The sequence below is a fragment of the Vollenhovia emeryi genome, unplaced genomic scaffold (assembly GCF_000949405.1).
Source record: "Vollenhovia emeryi isolate VEMERY1.0 unplaced genomic scaffold, V.emery_V1.0 DF939189.1, whole genome shotgun sequence".
In the NCBI taxonomy this organism is placed as follows: domain Eukaryota; kingdom Metazoa; phylum Arthropoda; class Insecta; order Hymenoptera; family Formicidae; genus Vollenhovia; species Vollenhovia emeryi.
In genome coordinates this window covers 974,301-986,594 of record NW_011967177.1, presented here as the reverse complement: position 1 = coordinate 986,594, position 12,294 = coordinate 974,301, and the positions used below count along the sequence as shown (strand labels likewise).

Here is a 12,294-nt window from a genome sequence, read left to right as displayed (position 1 = left end):
TATATTGTTGCTCGAGTGAGTGAAACGTAAGTGTGTGCGTGCAAGATACAATAAATATTGGTCGATCTGTCTCTCCAGAAATTGCAACAACACCAAGTCGTCGCATCTTTACGAGGTAAGTGAGTGACAGAAATGTCGTATTCCTAATTAAATTTCGAGACGTTTTCACTGTCAAAATCTCCGCAGCTTAGTTTTTGCAATTATAAAATAAATAGTCAGTGAGTGAGTGAGTGAGTAAGAGAGAGAGAGAGAGAGAGAGAGATGTGCGTGTGCAACGCTGCAGCTGATCGCTCAGCTGACCGCCCCGCGTGAGCCGCCGGGCGCCGCGGCGGTGCGCCGCTCCTGTCTGCCTCTTGTACTCGGCCAGTTATTCGCTGACTATTTCTTTGAATAATTCAAAAACTAAGCTTCGGAGAACATTTTGGTAAGAGAAAAATCGTCTTAGAATTTAATCAGGAATACGACATTTCAGGGACACTATACCTATTTTGAATCACCCTGTATACTCTTTACGCCTGGACCTCCTCGTAAGGCGGCCGAAGGAGGAGGAGGAGGAGGAGGAGGGGGCCCTCTCGACTCGGTGCGGCGCGGTGCCGCCGCCGCGGAAAGGGGGTCGGTATCGCGTGACTCCGGGCCCCGGGGAATCCCTCGATCCGGGAACCAATAAAAGGGGAGGCCCCCCCCCTGACCATATTTAAGGCTAACCGGATTCATTAGAATAAGGGACGAGGGGATCGCACGATCTGCTGTGCGCTGTGGCCGTACGCGGCGCAAACCGGAGAAAAGGGCCTCGGTTCCCCGCTACTTGGGTGCCTACCGGGTGTACTCCTACGCGTGTATTCAGTGGCGTGTTGTCGTGCCAGCCGTGTTGAACGATGACGGACCTTTCTGAGAAACACTGAACTTCGGTTCTATCTTTTTTTTGACAGGAGGTAGAAGTCGGTGGACAAATAATACAACAGAGGCCGTCGGAGGAACATGCCAAAATTTAGCCAAATCTCTTTTTCTATTGTTGAACAGCTGTGGTTCTTTAATGAGAAAATCGAGGGGGAAACCGCTGAACAAAATCTTGTACGCCAATGCCCACTCATTAGTGGGCATTAACTTTATCTTATTATCTTATTTTGTCTTTATAATGCACCAGCGAGGCCTAATGCCCAAACTAGTGCCCCAAAAAATGCCTAGTAGTGTCTAGTAATGCCCAATACTGCCGCAAATCTGTACACCACAATGCACTCAGCGGTTTACTCCTCGGAGAAAATGTACTATGGGAGAAATGCGTGTTTTGCCGCGAAATGCATCGATTCTTTGCATTACCTTAATAGATAATCGTAATAATAATAAGTTAATTTCCGGCATTTAATTTGTATTTAGATGTTGTTTATTATTTACTTTTTTGTTACTCGATATTTATTTTTCATGCATTTCCGCGGTACACACGCAGAACATGCTTCGTGTAGAGAAAAGTTAAAATGCAAATCAATAGTTTTATATATAGTTTAATAAAGAGAGAACAAAAATGCCTCGCGCGCATAATTCTTTTCCGAAATCTCCGCTTATTTAGCCAGAGCTCTCTCGCTCTCGGGTATCGATCGCCGGCCAGCTATTTAATTCTTCGCTCGTTTCAGAATACCGAAATATATTCGTCATATCCGGTACGGTGCTACAATCGTTGTACGCTATTGTCCACTTAGGCGTGAGAAGGACACATAATTCGATTAAGTCCTTGCGGAATTGATTAAAAGCCGTTCGAGCTAAGGCCGGCGTATCGTACGACGCGTACGAACGAAATCCGAATCGGGGGAGGCATCCCCCCTGTTCCGCCAATCAGCAACGGGCTGGTGTACGAAAGCGCGGCGTCGTTTCGTATACCAGCCCCAGCGTCCTGCTCCTCTGATCCCTCGTCAAGGATTCTATTGTCCTTGGCGATCTTCGCCACGAGCACGACTCTCCCGGTCCGCTTATCCTTCTAACTCGGCGTGTCCTCTCCCTCCTATCGCGTGTCGAGAGGCGAATCCTTTCTCTTCTTATTGCCGTCCAGGCTGCCTCTGACTTCTGACCACTCGGTCCCTACGCAGGAGCAGAGATCCTCTCTCGTGGTATCCTGGTAAATATTGGCACGTGGTAGCGCGAGGAGCGAGTTCGAAACTGTTCCAAAGCCGGGAGACCGGTTGGGCTCACGAAGGTCTACTCGGCGGCGCGTGAGTGTTAGTCTCTCTGGTAGGGAGGGGGCGAGAAGCACCTGTTATCCCCTGCGCCAGGAGGACTCCGCGTTCGTCGGGGCTTCCGGATCGATATTGCTCAGTGCCGCGTGTGAGAGAGAGACAGAGGTTATTAAATACGGCCGAGCTACGACGTGAATCACTTTCTTTGCACCGTGCACTGCCGTATCCGCTTCCTTTGAGAATGCCCGAGTTAATCGGGATGGAATTCGGTGGACAAAGATTTCGCGCTTTGTCTTCTCTTACGTGAACGTTCCGCTTGTATTCCGCTTATTACTTCTACACCGCTCTTTGCGTTGATCGTCACCATTGACCGATAATAATTCGTTGAATACATCCTAATGATTCCCGTACGATCATAAACGACCACCTAATAAAATATGCTGAACAACTGAAAATGTATTTTAAATATTGCACGTGGAAAATCGTATTTGCTGATGAATTAAATATTCAAACTCCAGATTTAAAACTTAGACCGTCATATCATGCGCATCGAGAAATCGACTCGGATAAATAGAAAAAACATGGGATCTGCATAGCAAATTTTTAGGATTCGCCAATTTCCAGGAGTGACGCTTTTACACGTTGAACTATCATAGCCGGTCGAACCTTCGTTATTTGGCTCGCAATAATTAAGGGTTCTTTGGCGAGTGAGGTTAACGAGCTGCTAACGAGCAGTCGCGAACAGAACGATCATCATAATCAATAGCGCATAAAGGTGACGAGTGATTTCCCCTCTCGATAGGCATGCCCCTTAGAAAATTGTCACGAATTGTTATTAGATTTTATTACAGTCGATCGTTGCTTACACCAAAGAGAACTCTAAATCTCTCCGTCGCGCGAAATGATCCCAATCATAAACGCGCTTCACATTTTCTGCCATTGTTTTGCCAAAATAAAATTAGAAAACGGTATTACACAGTAAAATATTAAATGTTAATGTTAACATTTTTCACATGTCCCAGAAATCCACTCCAAAGTCCACTCTAAATTTTAAATTAAAGTAACAGTCATCGCGTGCGTTACTTTTTGACAAATTATAAATGTTAATTAATTAACACTATACTTCACATTTATGTTCTTTTAACCGTAGGTAATAAAAACAGATAGGATAAGTAAACTGTACGAATGGTTGCAAATTAGAACAGTTGAAGTAATTTTTGAGAAATGTCGATATCACATGTTTTCGTTGATTTTGTGAAATCGTTGTGTTAAAAGAACTCAAAATGATATTCCATTTTTAAATGGTATACATAAAGTGTCACGTTATTATGTTAACGTTACGAAAATAATAGCATATTTGTTTTACGTTAATTTTACATTCAAATAATAATCAGGTCTTGGTAACACGAGAAAATTTTAACATTTCAACACACGAGTTTTTACTGTGTAAATGTTACGGGGAAAGGGATTGCCAATGAAAGAGCCTCTGTTATGTTCACAATAAACTTTATTCGTACAAACAAAAAACACAGATCCTTCGAGAAACTTTGACATATTTATAAAGCTCATGCTTGTTTCATTAAAATTGCACGAATGTGGAGGACACACGGAGATAGCTTACACACACACACACACACACACACACACACACACACACACACACACACACACACACACACACACACACACACACACACACACACACACACACATAAGAATACAGCGTGATGAATGTGAGGATTAACATAGGGTCATGTGTATCACAAGTATTTACAAGTGTTTTCCTTTCTCCCAATGTTGGTCGTTATTTCAAGTGCTTTGCGGAGGCCAGCAGTAACACTCTCCACTCTAAGCCTGAAACGTCTCCCCCTTTTTCAGGGAAAACCACGGCTCTCGGTGTTGCGCGGTTTTAATGAGTCTTGTGCATCCAGCTGCTCTCCAAACTCAATGGCGTAACTTTAATCGGGTGTCTCTTGCCTCCTTATAAAAGACACTTTCCGCGTCGCAGAAACAGTTCTGTCCGTTAATTTCGGTTACAATAACAGTTTTCTTTATTAATTAAACAGCGAGTAAACAGTGTCACTTTCCGAAAGGTGTCACGGGTACCGGGCGGATAGATAACACGACACGAGTGCTTAATCTTCCACAGTCACACCCCGTTATACAGATATGTCTTTTTCCCCGAGAGATCTTCCCCTTTTCGTTAATCGTCCCTGCAAGTTTTCAATATTTACATGCTCCGTGGTAATTTATGCCCCGGAAAAGAGCCCCGACAGCGCGAGCAACGAGAACAAAGTAGCTTCGTTAAATGCAAATCGCTTCTGGAAGCGATCCAACAAAGAATATAAAGGACGCACTACGAGAGTAAAAGGCATGGCCGGTGATATTTCCGCTTGACAGATTCAGGCGTCGTCTTCGAGACGCGATCATCGACCGGTGTTCAGTTTCGCCTGAATTCAGATCGTTTTATATCGCCGTGGCATAATGCCAAAGCTTTATGTGCGAGTTAGAGAGAAACTTCCACGCATACGCTATTTTAATGTAATAATTAAAACACGCGTTTCTCGCGAAATTATTATATTTATATGTTTTCATCGATCATCGCGCGCCATTTATATTCGACATATGTCCGTGTACACAGGCTTTAAATGGAGAGTGACAATGTAGATCGAAACGGTGTAAGGGTAGAAGATGAAAATGAGGGTGGCGTAAGCGCCGGCGCCTACACGCCGATTCAGTCGATAAGCAGCTCGAGTCGAGTATTCAGTGCAGGTCGTCGGGCCATCCTTTCGACCGCCGTAAAGCCCAATGATGTAAAACGTAACAAGGGTGGTGCGGAACGCCATAAGGGTTGAATGACGATGAATTTGTGAAGACTGAATGGGGTTATCCATTAACCGCAATGAGGTCGCTTTCGTAACATGTCGTGCTAACGTGTCAGACAATTTGGTTCGAAAGGCCTATTATGTTAATAATAGTAACGTATTCTGTGGAAATTATAAAAATGCTACTGAATAATTTTATTTAAGAAAAGAAACCATTGCTAAATCACGTAATTGATAAAGTAAAAAAAGTTGAAAATGTATGTTTAAATAGTTTATTTTCAAAATGTTTTAAGTCTTTATCTCTAAAAGAAAGAAATTTATAATTTTAATGTAATACTTTATGACTTGATGAAGTACAGTTTAAAAGTTTTTAAAAAATGTGGGACAATTTGCGACAATTTTTAAAAGTAAGCTTATCGATCGTCACATCATGTCATTATTTCTAGTTTCAAACTGAAGATCCAAGATATTTAGAACACCCTCGAAATGGGTTTTTGTTTTTAGCTTCTTTTTAATTGAAAATACGATTTGGATCGGAAAAATTAGAATGACCGCGATTTTTACTATCCTTAACCGTTCGCGAAAGGAATTGGCAAGTTGTCAGGCTTACGGCAAAAGTGGCACGACATCGCGATGACCAGAATGTACGTCCCAAGTCCATGGTAGCGCGAACAGCGTCCTTTTTCTTTCTGCCTCGGGACCGTAACGTTTGCCGTGAGTTTGATCCAGGATTCCAAGCGTGTCCGTCGAGTAAACCGAGCAATTTAGCTCACCGCGGCGAGTGTACGTGCGGAATTACCTGTACCTTCTTCCACATATATTACTCGTTTCACGCAGCAGAAGAGCGTTTTTTTCTCCTCGACATTCACTTTAAACCGCTTATTGGTCAATCCCTTGATCGGCGTTTATATCTTGGATTTTTCGAGTTCCAAGTCCTCTCTCTAAAAGGCGATTTATCTAAGATCAGTCCGAGGCGTAAACCGCTGGCCAAAATCATGTACGCCAATGTTTACTAATGCCTAGTGAACATTACTTTTTATCTCGTTTTATATATCTTTTTAGATTCTTTATGATGCCCTCAGCGGTTCATCCCTCGGATTAGTCCGTGCATTTGCTATCGTAAAGAAAATTTATTGAACTATAGAGCGACGTATGCTTAGCGCAACATTTTTTATACAATACTTAATATATACATAGAGCATTTAGATTGCGAGAAAAATGTTTTGATCGATATTACACTACTGTTCCACGAAAATCTGAAATACTGGAAGAGTGACAACGACAGTGTTTTTTCCGAAGTCTTCGCAAGACGAATTTCCAATTAGTTGAGTCCAAAGTGTACACAGATGACAGTTAAATCGCTTCGCGCTACGGTGGGTGCGTCGTCATCTCGCCTGGTCTTCCTGTAATCCGGAAATTAGTTGTTAGTCGCTAACGACGTTTAAGAAGGGGCAGAGGGGCAGGGTTAACGAGGGAATTTACGCGAGTTTCCCTACGCAGAAGCAACGACGGGACCGCGAGGCAACAACACCGATGCGGGACCGAAATAACTGAGATTTATTTCGCGAGGGGTCCGGGACCGTTTGGCGCTAAACCCCGTTAAACGGTGCCCACGCATACATAAACACGCACTTCTGGCGGACGCCTTAGCGTCGCATATCTTCGCGTTCTCGGTGCAACGCATAGGCTTGATTTATCGCGCGGTTGAAAGCCACCGTGACTCCGTTATTTCTCCAATCGAGAGACTAAAGGCCTGAGCAGAAAGATATTGTCGTGATTTCGTAGTAAGACGCAAGTCGATGTCGGAAGTCAACGCACAAAGAATTGTCGTAGACTTATGTCGCGTTTGGGCCTAAGCAGAATGGCTGCCTTATACCCTAAAGACAGCCTTAAGACAATGTTTTATGTTTCAAGCCTTTGTCTAGAGGTAACGCACAATAAAGCCAACGGCACACGATACTACTTTTCCTACTGGATTGCTTACGAGAACCAATCAGGATGCAGAGTTTTCTATTCTGCCCAGGTCCTTACTCTGCGCGAAAGGCGTTTATTACGACGGCGTGGACGTCTCGGCGCGAGATGGAGAACGCAGATATCGTTTCCACAATTTTCGCACGGCATTGGCAATTTTCCCGACTAAATTTCCCCTTTCAGGCGCGAACGGTATCCTCTTAACCGAGCGCCGATTTCGATCGAAAAAAATCACGATTCGCACGGTCGGCACGGGACGCGGAGTAGTCGACCGAATTTTTCGGGGAACGTCCCGCGGATGCATGCGAGTGAATCACGAAGCGTCGCGGAGATTGCGAATTGTGGGCGTCTGGGGGACCGAGCGGCGGCGGGGATCGAGGGAAGGGTCCGTGAAAGGGCCCGCGCGCGGTTGGAGTGGGACGACGTGTGGGACGGCACCGTGGTACCTGCGAAGGTGGGTACGGGGGCCAACAGTTAGCGCCAGACGGTCAAAAACTCGCCGGACCGGCTGCCACCGCGCGGGCCTCTCCTCTTTTTCTGCTCGCCGCTCGTCCTTTTGCGCCGCGGCGAGCTTCGTGTTATATATCGGGAACGCTCATTCATCCCGGCTTACTTGCCAGCGTGCACCCTCGGAGAAGGCGCGACCGCCAAAAACTGAAAACCATTGGCCTGCAAGACTTGAAGGTACATCAAGGGGTCATTTTGTGCCGTTATTATTGCACGCGCGACAAGCGAATGTTATTGCTCGTCGTGTATCGGGTTTACGATTAAATTACGAGAGCAAATGTACGTTTTAATTCGCATGGCCTCGGGGATCATCAGTGTCCGATTATGAATAAATCAATGGGCTATTATTCTCACAATATATCGTTAATTACTTTATGTTAAAGATGTGCATATGATTATATGATATCATATTAATTATCATATGATTAATATTGATAACACGGGCATACATATCGCTGTGCGAAATTAAGATTATGCGTTTACGTGATTATGTTCAGATGATACTTTTTTTTATATATATAAAGCAAGTAAATTAAGAAGTAAAGTGAAATAAAGGAAAGAAAGATTTAACACACATTTAACGCTTAAAATGAAACAATGGAAATACGAGCCCGAGTTTTTCAGTTGTCCGGCGGATTAATTTCAGCGAGTATGAGCTCGAAAATGAAAGGATGCAGAAGGTATCCTCGCGGTGACATTGTAACCGGCCGAAAAGAGCCCTCTTTGTGTTCATGGAGCCGACACGGGGAGGGAACCCGGGGAGAAAAAAGCGAGAGGGAGATGGAAAGGGACGGGGAGAGTGGGACGAAGCGACAGGAAGAGCTAGGCTCCCTTTCCTCTCATGATTCTCCCCGAATTTGCATGCGAGGCCGCCTTGGACCGGTCGAGATATCGATTCGCAGGTGGCTGCCAGGGGGGATCGCTTACAATACGATTTATTACGGGGGACCACCTGCTCGTAGAAATCTCAATCGCACTGCCTGAACGCCGCCATTGCGTGGCAATGACGGATGCGCTTCCTCTCCGCTTCCCACGGATCTTCATTAGGATCTTTCCCTGATCCTCGCGCGTCTTGCGCGAGACGAGCTTTTCTGGATCACACGCGCGATTCTCTGTCTCCGTTTTCGGAAAGTGAACTCATGTGGATGTCGATCTGGAATTTCTTTAAATTGGCGCGTCCTCCGTTACACACGCTGTAAAAAAAGTATGTAAAATTACATGATAAGTGTAGCGACTACACTATCAATAACGGAAATATATAAATTTGTGTACTTTTACAAAATTTTCTTACTCTTCGTTGTGTAAATACTTGTTTGGACTTGAGAAATTGCAAAGTTGTAAAATTTGCACAATTAAAAGCAAGCAGTTTGCTTATTATATAAGGTAATAATTTTACCTACAAGGTGTAAATTTACCGACGTATGTCAGATATACACCTTTAATAGATGGCCCCAATATTACTCGCTCTAATAATTGTAATTTTACATGTAATTTTTTTACAGTACAGCCATTGACAAGATTATTAGATACCCTCCTAATCAGTATTGTACTAAATCTAATACCTGGAAAATTTCTATAAAAAAAAATTGTTAACTAGCGTTAAGAGCGTTCGTTGCTTCTACACAGTAAACAACTTTTAAACAATAAAAACGTTTCTGGCATTAGATTCCGTATAGTATACATTGGAAATCGAAGTGTTACGCTTATACATATATGTGTGTAATTTGATGAAGTACTTTTTATACACTTCTTTTCGTTTAAAATCACAACATATGACTTTTGTCACACATTGCCATTTAAAAAGATTAGTTTTTAAACGGCACGAAATATGTAAATGACGTTTGTCGAGTCTCGTGTCGCGATTTTAAACAGAAGATAGCGTGCAAAAGTGTTTCCACCAATTTGCACATATATGTGTACAAAAGTAACGCACTTAGATTTGCAGCGTAATGATTATGAGGGTGCCTAATAATTTTCTCTACGGCTGTATATCGCTCGACAGTTTTCTTGAAGAACTTTCAAACGATTTTGAGTCGTCAACTGTATAGAGAAAAACGTATCGTAATGTAAATATGAATTGCGCAGAGAATGCTTGAGAGTCGTAATGCTTTACTTTGTTGAAAAATTACAAATAAGTGGGCCAAATTTCTTTCTTATAAAAACGCAACTCTATAATGTATTTAGAATTCAGATTTACAATGACATAGACGAGGTAAAGCGAGTTCTCCGTCTGTGATAGTTGTAAGTCGTGAAGAGCGAGGTCGGCGGTTGATAGACTTAGTTACCACGCACTGGACATAGTAAACGATGATATAGTATCGTAGTTCGGGTGAGACGAGAAGGGAGTTCCGGTTTATGGTTACGACATGCCGTGCGGCGATATTATTTTCAGTACTTTATAGTTATTGGAATTTCTGAAGGAAACAGAATTTACTTTCCAAGTTTGGCAATGGCAGTTGTCTCTAATGTTCAGTCTAACCGAGCAATGTAAAGATCAAGCGTCTTCGATCAAGCGTCTATGAAGACCTTGTCCTTCCTGGCTGATCAAAGCGCACGCAGAATGTGCGACAAAACGGTCCTACTTTTAAAAGTTGAGAGAGTGCTAATTGTAAGTTCTTTGCTATAATAACTAAAATGTTTAAAGGGCGTAAAAGACGCTCGCAACGAATTGTTCATCGAATTGTTTGCAATTCTCGCACAAATCCAGTAGCATCTCGCGCATCTTTGCGAGCTACTTCGATCGGCGAGGAAATCGAGCCGAATCGACGAAAAAGGACGGATCTTCTCGAAGAGATTTCGAGACAAGGAGGCGGCGGACGGATCGACGAAGCGAGCCCTTCGGCGCGGACTCGCGGGGCGGTACCGACGAACGTCAGGAGGCCGCGACCAACTTCCTTTTTTTTTTCATCGTCGCATCGAACGCAGACACGGACAAATCGATATCGCTACTCGGCGTGGTGCAGCGAGTTTCGCGTTTTCCTACTGCGGCCCGACCAACCCCGCGCTCTCTCTCTTTCTCTCTCTCTCGGGGTCACTGACACCCCGACGACTGCCGTTTGATAAAATTGCAGCCGCCGCCGGAAATCTCGTCGTCGGCCGCACCGCGCGTCGGCCACGTCAAAAATACCGTAAACCGATACCGCGGGGCCGGTCGTGCTCCGGTCTCTCGAAGCCCGCGTTTCCGCTCCCTCGAGCGTCGACCTCTCCCAACGTTCGCGAATTTCCGCGAGTTACGACGCGCACTTTTTTTACGCCCGATGATCGCGATTGTCGAGTCGAATAACCGTTCGTTCGTCCGTTCGCGCTCCGTTCATTGTTCGTGGCGCGAGCCACGTCGTTGAAATAGGTCGCGAATCGCGCACGCTGCAAATTTCTTTGTCAATGAGTATCGATCGCGGTCGCGATATATGCCCTTTTTTAGTATGTCGTCGGGAATTATTTTCCATTTCGCGAGGTACGGCTCGGACGTTCACGGACAACGGAGCGACGTTTGCCCGCACACGAAGCCATTAAAGTTGAGACGGATCTTGGGCGAACGGAAGACCGTGTAATATTTTCAGATTCGTATTAATTTTTCACCACGGCGGTCTATATTAGAGAACGTGTGCCGCAAAGTTCAATCGCTCGTTTATGTCTATTTGCAGCGACACCGTATACGACGTTTCTTCAATTGGCTATAGAATTCGCGTACGTAATATCTTAATAATAGCGTCTTAATCAGTTTGCTGATCCCAGGCATAAATTTTTAACATCGTCCTTACTAATTTAATTAGTTGTTCAGGAAGATCGGAGAAATGTTTAACAGTGACACTTTTACTCGTTATTTTACTAGAATTGAAAATCGTCTGTATTTCCTAATCTCGAAAGAATGTATGGGTATATACGACTCTGCCCCATTGTGCTGTATTTTTTGTTTGGAAATCTTCGAGAGATTTATATTAATTAACTGAAGGCGTTGAGAAAGACGATCATTAAAGATAAGGGCCATAGGAGCATATGACGAATAATACGATATTTGACAAAGTGTTGGTAATAAGGTGGGAAGAAACAGAACACAATAGTAAGTTTTTTGAGAATATACATATCGCCAAGTTTAATTTAAAGTTAGACGTTTCGGTTACTAAAGTTAACCCTTTTCAATGACAGTAAAAGAGATTAATACGCTGAGTATCACAATAAATTTTTTTTTCGTGAGAGATTTACATTTTAGTCTTCAATTTCCATATCTTCCGGTTTGTACGTCTCAACTTTTCAGTCGACACCTGCAATGTCGCGTTCGTCTTGCGCTGTTCAAAAGTTTAAACTTATCGAAGCTCGTACGATGACACAACGACTAAATGCAACTTACACTCCTACGATATACTCCTACGTCTCATTTAATTTTCGTCATGCGTCTTGTTAGATACAATTAGCCACGTGTCTTACACGTAAATTACACGTATCGATTGCGTTCAGATCGCCGATAAACGCGGCCCTCGCCCTCGGCGGAATATTGTTCGATCGCGTAACGCTTCGCGCTGCAACGGGGACGGGGGTTGGGGGGCGGGGAGCTGCGGACGGCCGACCTTAATCAGCCATCCGCAGCCCGTAGGACCTAGTCGATCGTATGAAGCTTCCAACGACTTCTTGCCGCTCCTGCGATCTTGCTCTAGCACAGGCCCTCTCCTCGTTTCTACCGTGTACACGGTAGAGAGAGCGTGACTCTCTCCCGCGCGGCAGCACCGGTTTGGTCTTAACGATCCCACGAGGAGGTCGCCCGCTCGCGCTCCTTTCCAGCTCCACTTCCTTCCTCTCTACGGCGGAGTAGACCGCCGCCGGAGCGGATC

At 44.3% G+C, this 12,294-nt stretch overlaps 1 protein-coding gene across 1 annotated transcript in view; it reads left to right on the top strand.

The window, feature by feature from the left end:
- Nucleotides 1–12,294, top strand: part of LOC105562413 (ras-related protein Rab-37) — a 146,016-nt gene that overhangs the window by 40,008 nt on the left and 93,714 nt on the right. The gene's annotated exons all lie outside the window — the stretch shown is intronic.